The 9,642-nt window shown below is 48.9% G+C and overlaps 3 long non-coding RNA genes across 3 annotated transcripts; all 3 read left to right on the forward strand.

The window, feature by feature from the left end:
• Positions 1-3,784: 3,784 nt before the first annotated feature.
• LOC116493674 lies at positions 3,785-5,129 on the forward strand. The gene is made up of 3 exons (XR_004253779.1): positions 3,785-3,860; positions 4,573-4,702; positions 4,881-5,129. It is a non-coding gene; the product is annotated as an uncharacterized LOC116493674 (long non-coding RNA).
• Positions 5,130-7,256: 2,127 nt separating this feature from the next.
• LOC116493675 lies at positions 7,257-7,652 on the forward strand. Its single transcript, XR_004253780.1, has 3 exons — positions 7,257-7,294; positions 7,394-7,460; positions 7,547-7,652. It is a non-coding gene; the product is annotated as an uncharacterized LOC116493675 (long non-coding RNA).
• Positions 7,653-7,908: 256 nt separating this feature from the next.
• Positions 7,909-9,303, forward strand: LOC116493673. Its single transcript, XR_004253778.1, has 3 exons — positions 7,909-8,024; positions 8,749-8,878; positions 9,055-9,303. It is a non-coding gene; the product is annotated as an uncharacterized LOC116493673 (long non-coding RNA).
• The last annotated feature ends 339 nt before the right edge of the window (positions 9,304-9,642 follow it).

Here is a 9,642-nt window from a genome sequence, read left to right on the forward strand (position 1 = left end):
GGGTTGTATCAGAGTCCCCTTTTTCATCTGCAAAGGGTAAGTCTGTGATTACTCCTGCCGGGGTTGCTGTGTGTGCGTGTCTTCTTGGCATTTGTGGAGCTCTGTTCTTTTTGTTTTGTTTGTGTGTGTGTATGTTCTATGTTTCTGGTTTTCTGAGGGGTAAACAGTGTCCTGAACGTGGTAGGTAGGAGGAGGATGGGAGCTGCTCAGGACTGGTAGGTTTGGTTTCTAGGAGTATGCGGCATCCTTCCTGTGTGATGCGACTGATTGTTGGGCGGGAACGTTCCAGCTTGTGTGTCCTAAACAATGTAGCTTGTGTAGCGTGTATTGTGTGGCCCGGGCAGAGTTTGCTGTGGCGCTGTGAGCGAAGAATCTGAGTTAGAGGTGGTGAGCAGCTGAACTACAGGAGCTGGGAAGAGAGAGGTATTGCAGCAGGTACACTTTGGTTGCGAGGTGCCTCAGAGTGTGTTATTTTTCTTGTCTCTACAGGTGCTTTGTGCAGTCGTGGACAGGAAAGGGAAATCCTCATGCCACAAAACACTGAGGGAAGGTGAGTGTTGTCAGCCTGGTCATCCCTTATCCGAAGCGAAGGGAAGACGCTCAGGTGTTTCCCTGTGAGGGTCCGAGGTGAGGCTGTGTGGGATAGAGGAGCAGTGTGGCAGGTGGTTGCTTGCAAGCACAGTGGTCATTTTGTCCTTTTGTGTTCCCAGGTGGCGTGGGTGATGCTGGCCGCTCCTTGCAAGCTTGGACCTAATTTGCAGGTACCGAGGCAAGTGGCCTGCTGTTTTGAAAGGTTAAAACTAAAGACAGGGTCCCTTTTGTTGTTGAGGGATGGGTGCTACTGCTGTCAGCTGAATGTTTATCTTCTGCCTGTGTTTTGCCTTTGTTCAGGGTGAAACGCAGTGCGCAGTGCAGGACGTCTTGACCCGAGCTGCCTCTGCAGTGACTCTGGTGCGTGATGAGCAGAGGTAACTGTTGTTTTTGGGGCGCAGTTCTCACTGCAGTTATTTTCCTACATCCAATAGAGTAAAATTCCAGTTTGCCTTTTAGAGGTGCTATAAGTGGGTAAAGAGAACAGATGGAAGCATGTGCCACGTGGGATAGGCAAGTGGCTGAGGTACAGGAGGGGATGAGAGTATGTGATTTATTTCTGGGGATGAAATGGAATCAATTTTGTTGGTGTATAATCTGTTCTGCTCCTAGATTTTTCTTTCAATGTGAAGAAAAGTTTGAGCTAATTCCAGTTAAGAAAGTTCCAGTTACTTGCTGGGTCGTATTGTCCTTTTAATATTCAAAGCTGCAGCAAAAGCATGGGGATTGTTGTTTCTAGAAACACCCCGGTTTTCTTGTCTGCACTCTGCATGCTGTTGAGCTAAAGCAGACTAAAAAATAAATAAATAAAGGAAACACACACACACACAAAAAACAACAATAACCAAAAAAAAACACAATTGGGTGATGTGTTGTGAACGCAACGATCATTTAATCCCTTTGTTTTCCCAGGTGGTGTGGATGATACTGGTTGCACTGTTGGAGCTTGGATTTGGAGAGGAACAGGTGAGCAGAACCGTATGTTGCATCAGCAGTAGTCAGCATTGTGGAGAAGGTGAGCAATGGGGCCAGTGTGCTAGTGAATGCTGGTACTCTGTTTTTGCAGCTGATGATGAGCCTGGCCATTGCCTAAGATGACGATCAGTGCCTGTGCATTTCTTGAGGCGGAGGGACTATACCATGCAACAGCCTGAGAGCTAAGTTGGGGGTCACCTGGTATTTGCGTATCTGGGGTGGCTAATGGGAGCTGGGAGCCAGAGGAGCATGGTGCCTGCTGGCTGACTAGACTTGGTGCCACGGTGAGGGTGGTTCAGGCTGGGTCACGTTCAGGCTGCTTGTGGCTGGGTCACCAGGCTAATAGAAGCAGCGGGATTATTTTGTAGCGTGAGTGGGTGAGCCAGGCAGGACAGTTTCCTTCTGTTCGTCTGTCCTGTAGTGCTGCTTCTGCAATGTCTGTTCTGTGCTTCTTAGGTCTTGATATCCTTCTAGCTTTTTACACTGGACTGACCAGACAGGCGACTTGGTAGCGGTGCTGAAGGGCCTCAGTGCTTGTTTTGTCATCATGACTCTGCTCTGAGCACTTCTTGTGTTGCAGTCACTGCTTGAAGTGCAGATCTGTTTCAGGTCTTGTGCATCATATTCGGTTTGAGATGGCGTCTGTTTCCATCCTCACTCTTGCAGAAGTCATCGGGGCCGCATCAGGAGCTCTTGCTTGGGAATTGAATTCCTAAGCGTCATCTTATGGGGTTTTCAGTCCCCATCCTTCTGGTCTGTCTTGAAGGCAGGCTTTTTAGGCCTCCATCATCCCAGTTCTGGCAGTTGCTTCCAGTTGCGTGTCGTGACATTTGAGTCTCTCCTTGGGTCTGGTGCAGAGCACCTGTTCTGACTTGCTGTTGCCATAGGGCTTCCCTCCGGGGGTCACTTTTTCTTGCGCCTTGTGTTGTGTGTTTTATTTGTAGTGTTTGTGGTGTGCCTGTGTGTGTATGTGTTTGGTCTGGAGCTGTCCTGCCTGGCAGTTAGTGATGACAGCTAATGTGGCAGTGCATGGGTGTACTAATACATTGTCTGGACTGTTTTGGCAAAGACAGCCGGTCTGCCTCTGGGCACATACTGAAGGGCAGCAGGCACAGTCATCTCAGTGTTGTTTGTCACATGTTGGGGGGGGGGGAGAGTATATCTGCTTGTGAGCAGCTGTTTGCATAGTGCTTGAATGGTGTGCTTGAGGAGGTCTGTCGAATCTTGAGAGCTTACAGATAAGGGGTTTTGAAACTTTTATTTTTATTTCTCTCCTGTCCCCAGTAGAGTGTAAACCTTTGGAGGAACCTGTCGCAGGAAAGAGCTCCTTCTGGAACTGTTCAGCGCTCCGTAGGCAGCTCGGTGACTGGCTTGATCTACTTCTGAGGTGTGCTGAGGTATGGGGGCTGCTGTTTTGAAATGATAATCTTGTAAACGGGGTCCCTTTGTGTTGTTGAGGGTTGGGTGCTAATGCTGGCAGCTGAATGATTATCTTGTGACTGTTTTCAGTTCTTAAAGCTGAAACACAGTGTACAACACGGGTCTTGACCACAGCTTCTTTTAGCAAGGTGAGCGATGAGCAGATCTAGCAGTTACTTTACAGGTGCAGTTGTCACTGCAGTTACTTAACTGCACAAAGTACAGTAAAAATCCTGTTTATATTTTAGAGGTGTGTTGTAGCTGGCTTAAGAGAGCAGATGGAAGCATCTGCCTCGAGGGCAGGTGAGGGGGCCGAGGTAAGGGAGCAGATGAGAGTAACTGTCCTAGCTGTGCTGTGTCTTTGGATGCTGCTTCAGCCTATGCTTTTCTTTTTGTTTCACAGGTGTGTCGCACAGGCTGAGTGGGGCCAAGCTGCACTCTGAAGAGCAGCACGAGAAGGGCAGGCTGTTTGTGAGCTGGATTGGAGCAGAACTGCCAAGTAGCACGAGGTGACTGCGAAGGGTCTTGCTTTGCAGGTGCCATGGCAGGCTCTCCACAGAAGTGGTTGAGGATTTGAGAAGAGGTTGCAGATCATCGAGGAGTGACACGTGCAGGGACGGCTTGAAAAGGGTATGGCTGCTTTCTCTTCTGTTTATCAGGAGTCCCAGGCAACGTGGGCTGTGATGTTAGTCTTTAGAATCTGAACAAAGCAGGTGCTGATGGTGGTCTTCTTTGGTAGGCAAAGAGGTGCCCAAAGCCCTGTCCTGTGCAGCCTGAGCACACCTCCCTGAGGATGAAGCCTGCTTTCCAGCAGTTCCGAAAACTGTGTTGAAGCTGAAATGCTGCGTCTGTGTTTGGGTTGGGGTTGCACCTTGGTGAGTGTAGGGATGGATTTTAAGTGGGTGCAGCGGAGGGCCTGGCCCCAGTGTCCTGTAGTGTGTTTTGACCTATCAGCATAGCCTTTTAGTTCTTAGCCTACTGAAGTAAGTGATTTCTCCTGTGAGTGGAATGGAATTGACTTTTTTTTTTGGTGTGTAATCAGTTCTGCTCCTAGATTTTTCTTTCTGTATAAATAAAAGTTTGAGCTAATTCCAGCAGGAAAATCTTCAGTTAGTTGCTTGGTGGTAATGTCCTTCTAACATTCAAAGCTGCAGCGAAAGCATGGGGATTGTTGCTTCTAGAAACACCCCAGTTCTCTTGTCTGCCCTCTGCATGCTGTTGAGCTAAGCCTTATAAATAAGTAAATAAACCACAGCTGCCGCTCCTCCTCTTTCTACTTTCATGTGCTTTGCCCCTCCCCTTTCCTAGGTGATTGGGTTTGGGTGCTGGGTGGGACCAAAAGGTATATGAGCCCCAAGTATGCCGTCAGAGAGCTCCTTCTGCCTGGGCTGCTCTTTGGGGTAAGTGCTTTGTTTTTCCTTCAGTCAGTTGCCGGGTTCTCTAGGCAGGCTGGAGTCTATGGATTTCTGGAATTCTAAGTGCTTGGAATTCACTTAATAGAGGGATATTTAGTAGAGGCTGCTGGCTCACTGTTTTTTGGGATGGTTGGGATACGCTCCTGTGTTTGATCTGTATTTTAATCTCTAGATGAATCAACCCACTTGTGTAACTCTCCAGAGGACTAAAACCAGCTTGATTACATGCTAGAAGAGGCTTGACCGCGTTGGTGCAGTATTACCAAGAGACTGAGCAGGGTCACCTTTTTCATCTGCAAAGGGTATGTCTGTCATTACCCCTGCCAGGGCTGCTATGCATTCATGGCCTTGTGGCATTTGTGGACTTCATTTTTTTTTTTTTATTTGTCTGGCTCTGGTCTCTGTGTTTGAGTCCTCTGCATGTGCCGCACTGTTTGCGTATCCATTGTGGATGTGACCTTCTCTCTTTGTTTCTTGTAGCTCAGGGCGTAGGCACGGAAGCTTGAACGAAGCATGAGGGTGAGTGGACAGCAGTGGGGGCCCCGAGTTGGTCGGTGGACTGTGTGAGTCTGCTTCAGCTGTCGGGCCGGCTTTGCAAGTGCCTTGCGACAGCAGAGTACGTCTCCTGCCACGTTTCTGACACGTGCCAGACGTCAGCGGTTCCCATTCCTGAAATGCTGGAGATGCTCAGAGCACAAGAGGAGCTGGGAGCATGATGCATCTCCTTGGGATGTTAGGTGAGCGAAGCGGTGGTACTGCGTTGGAGCACGTGGCTCTGGGGCTTCTTGGCTGTTGCAGCAGGGGAGGAAAGGAGTGGGTATAGACTGTTTTGTGGATTGTCATGTGTGTCTGTTCTTTCTTCCTGGTCTAAGCCCCGTGACCTTGGTTCGGCACACTGAATGGAAGCTTGAAGCCTGGATCGGGAAGGTGAGTGGAGAAAAGTTGGAAAACGGGTATTGTTTTTGGTGTAGAAGTCTCTTGATGCATCTCTGGGTGACTCCTCTCTTTCAGGGACGAAGAAGGTCCTGGGAACATCCTAGCTGGCCTCTGTGGTCCACGTTGATGGTTGATTCTGAGCCCTGAGAATTAAGTCCAGGGGCAAATACTGCATGTTGGGGAGTTGTTTAAAGGGCGTCTATCTGATTTCAGTAGCGGAGCAGGTCAGTTGACTACTGTTTTGTTTCTGAGGAGGTTGTTTCACTGGAAGAAATTTGGCTGGTGTGCTGGCGCCTGATGGCACTTCATTTCTGCAGGTGAAGAGGAGCCTTGTGCCTGAAGCAATGTCCTGGCTAGTCTTTGTGTTCCTTGGTGAGGATGGAACCTGCCTCCCAGCATTCCCAAGCTAAGTTGGGGGGAGGGGCAAGTGCTATGTTTGAGTTGGGGTTGTGAATGCACCCATAGGGCGAGGGTCTGTGCTTTTAAGTCATTGCTTTGGATGGGGCCTTTCAGGATTGATCAGGTCAGGCAGAGAGATTATGTGTGGGGAGTTCTGTCACGTACAGTGTGAACACATTGCAGGCAGGGCAGTCCCAGCTTGTCATCTGTGTTCTGTGTTGTCTGTGCTGTACTGTGCTGTTGCTCTTGGTGCTCTGCAGGCCCTGGCTAAGTCATCCTGAGGGTACTGAACACTTGACATCATTGGAATATTGCTGATGTTCAACTGGGAGCTGAGCACCTCTCGTCTTGCAGTGGGAGCTTAAAGGAATCCCTTCTGTGTGTGTAATACTTGTTTGTATCAAACGTTTCTTGATATGATCAACATATATTTCATGCTCCTCAGGTCTTGATATCCACATTTTCCTTCTTCCACTGGACAGATTAGATGGGCAACTTGGTAGCCGCACCAAAGTTCCTAAATGCTTGTTTCATCATTGTAGGGCTGATGCAAGCACTTGTCTTGCAGTCGCTGCTTGAAGTGCAGATCTGTTTCAGGTCTTGTGCATCATATTCGGTTTGAGATGGCGTCTGTTTCCATCCTCACTCTTGCAGAAGTCATCGGGGCCGCATCAGGAGCTCTTGCTTGGGAATTGATTTCCTAAGTGTCATCTTATGGGGTTTTCAGTCCCCATCCTTCTGGTCTGTTGTCTTGAAGGCAGGCTTTTTAGGCCTCCATCATCCCAGTTCTGGCAGTTGCTTGCAGTTTCATGTCGTGACATTTGAGTCTCCTCTAGGGTCTGGTGCAGAGCACCTGTTCTGACTTGCTGTTGCCATAGGGCTTCCCTCCGGGGGTCACTTTTTCTTGCGCCTTGTGTTGTGTGCTTTGTTTGTAGTGTTTGTGGTGTGCCTGTGTGTGTATGTGTTTGGTCTGGAGCTGTCCTGCCTGGCAGTTAGTGATGACAGCTAACGTGGTAGTGCATGGGTGTGCTAATACATTGTCTGGACTGTTTTGGCAAAGACATCCGGTCTGCATCTGGGCACGTACTGAAGGGCAGCAGGCACAGTCATCTCAGTGTTGTTTGTCACATGTTGGGGGGGGGGGAGAGTATATCTGCTTGTGAGCAGCTGTTTGCATAGTGCTTGAATGGTGTGCTTGAGGAGGTCTGTTGAATCTTGAAAGCTTACAGATATGGGGTTTTTGAAAGTTTTGTATTTTTATTTCTCTCCTGTCCCCAGTAGAGTGTAAACCTTTGGAGGAACCTGTCGCAGGAAAGAGCTCCTTCTGGAACTGTTCAGCGCTCCGTAGGCAGCTCGGTGACTGGCTTGGTCTACTTCTGAGGTGTGCTGAGGCAAGGGGGCTGCTGTTTAGAAATTATAATCTTGTAAACGGGGTTCCTTGTGTTGTTGAGGGATGGGTACTAATGCTGGTAGCTGAATCGTTATCTTGTGACTGTTCTCATTTGTTTAAGGTGAAACAGTGTACAACACAGGACTTGACCAGAGCTGCTTTTGGCAAGGTGAGCGATGAACAGATGTAGCAGGCACTTTAGGGGTGCAGTTGTCACTGCAGTTACTTAACTGCACAAAATACAGTAAAAATCCTGTTTATATTTCAGGGGTGTTGTAGCTGGCCTAAGAGAGCAGATGGAAGCACCTGCCTCGAGGGCAGGTGAGGGAGCAGAGGTAAGGGAGCAGATGAGAGTAACTGTCCTAGCTGTGCTGTGTCTTTGGATGCTGCTTCAGCCTATGCTTTTCTTTTTCTTTTGCAGGTGTCTTGCACAGGCTGAGTGGGGCCAAGCTGCACTCTGAAGAGCAGCACGAGAAGGGCGGGCTGTTTGTGAGCTGGATTGGAGCAGAACTGCCAAGTAGCACAAGGTGACTGCGAAGGGTATCCATCTTGCTTTGCAGGTGCCATGGCAGGCTCTCCACAGAAGCAGTTGAGGATTTGAGAAGAAGTTGCAGATCATCGAGGAGTGACATGTGCAGGGATGGCTTGAAAATGGTATGGTCGCTTTCTCTTCTGTTTATCAGGTATCCCAGGCAATGTGGGCTGTGATGTTAGTCTTTAGAATCTGAACAAAGCAGGTGCTGATGGCGGTCGTCTTTGGTAGGCAAAGAGTTGCCCGAAGCCCTGTCCTGTGTAGCTTGAGCATGCCTCCCTGAGGATGAGGTGTCCTTTCTATCAGTTCCCAAAACTGTGTTGAGGCTGAAATGCTGCGTCTGTGTTTGGGTTGGGGTTGCACCTTGGTGAGTGTAGGGATGGGTTTTAAGTGGGTGCAGCGGAGGTCCCAGCCCCAGTGTCCTGTAGTGTGTTTTGACCCATCAGCATAGCCTTTTAGTTCTCAGATAGCCTGCTGATGTAAGTGATTTTTCCTGTGAGTGGAATGGAATTGACTTTTTTTTGGTGTGCAATCTATTCTGCTCCTAGATTTTTCTTTCTACATAAATAAAAGTTTGAGTTAATTCCAGCAGGAAAAGCTTCAAAAAGCTTCAGTTACTTGCTTGGTGGTAATGTCCTTCCAACATTCAAAGCTGCAGCGAAAGCATGGGGATTGTTGCTTCTAGAAACACCCCAGTTCTCTTGTCTGCCCTCTGCATGCTGTTGAGCTAAGCCTTATAAATAAGTAAATAAACCACAGCTGCCGCTCCTCCTCTTTCTACTTTCATGTGCTTTGCCCCTCCCCTTTCCTAGGTGATTGGGTTTGGGTGCTGGGTGGGACCAAAAGGTATATGAGCCCCAAGTATGCCGTCAGAGAGCTCCTTCTGCCTGGGCTGCTCTTTGGGGTAAGTGCTTTGTTTTTCCTTCAGTCAGTTGCCGGGTTCTCTAGGCAGGCTGGAGTCTATGGATTTCTGGAATTCTAAGTGCTTGGAATTCACTTAATAGAGGGATATTTAGTAGAGGCTGCTGGCTCACTGTTTTTTGGGATGGTTGGGATACGCTCCTGTGTTTGATCTGTATTTTAATCTCTAGATGAATCAACCCACTTGTGTAACTCTCCAGAGGACTAAAACCAGCTTGATTACATGCTAGAAGAGGCTTGACCGCGTTGGTGCAGTATTACCAAGAGACTGAGCAGGGTCACCTTTTTCATCTGCAAAGGGTATGTCTGTCATTACCCCTGCCAGGGCTGCTATGCATTCATGGCCTTGTGGCATTTGTGGACTTCATTTTTTTTTTTATTTGTCTGGCTCTGGTCTCTGTGTTTGAGTCCTCTGCATGTGCCGCACTGTTTGCGTATCCATTGTGGATGTGACCTTCTCTCTTTGTTTCTTGTAGCTCAGGGCGTAGGCACGGAAGCTTGAACGAAGCATGAGGGTGAGTGGACAGCAGTGGGGGCCCCGAGTTGGTCGGTGGACTGTGTGAGTCTGCTTCAGCTGTCGGGCCGGCTTTGCAAGTGCCTTGCGACAGCAGAGTACGTCTCCTGCCACGTTTCTGACACGTGCCAGACGTCAGCGGTTCCCATTCCTGAAATGCTGGAGATGCTCAGAGCACAAGAGGAGCTGGGAGCATGATGCATCTCCTTGGGATGTTAGGTGAGCGAAGCGGTGGTACTGCGTTGGAGCACGTGGCTCTGGGGCTTCTTGGCTGTTGCAGCAGGGGAGGAAAGGAGTGGGTATAGACTGTTTTGTGGATTGTCATGTCCTCTTTCTGCTATTTTGTGCTTTGCCCCTCCCCTTTCCCAGGTGATTGGCTTCAGGTTCCATTTTGGACCTAATAGTAACTGAGTTGCAGGTATACCAACAGAGAGCTCCTTCTGCCTGGGCTGCTCTTTGGGGTAAGTGCTTTGGTTTTCCTTCAGTTGTGTGGAGGGTTCTTTAGGTGGGTCAGAGTCTATGGACTGATGCATTTTCAAGTAGAAACCAG

This window comes from Aythya fuligula, chromosome 11 (assembly GCF_009819795.1).
Source record: "Aythya fuligula isolate bAytFul2 chromosome 11, bAytFul2.pri, whole genome shotgun sequence".
Lineage (NCBI taxonomy): Eukaryota > Metazoa > Chordata > Aves > Anseriformes > Anatidae > Aythya > Aythya fuligula.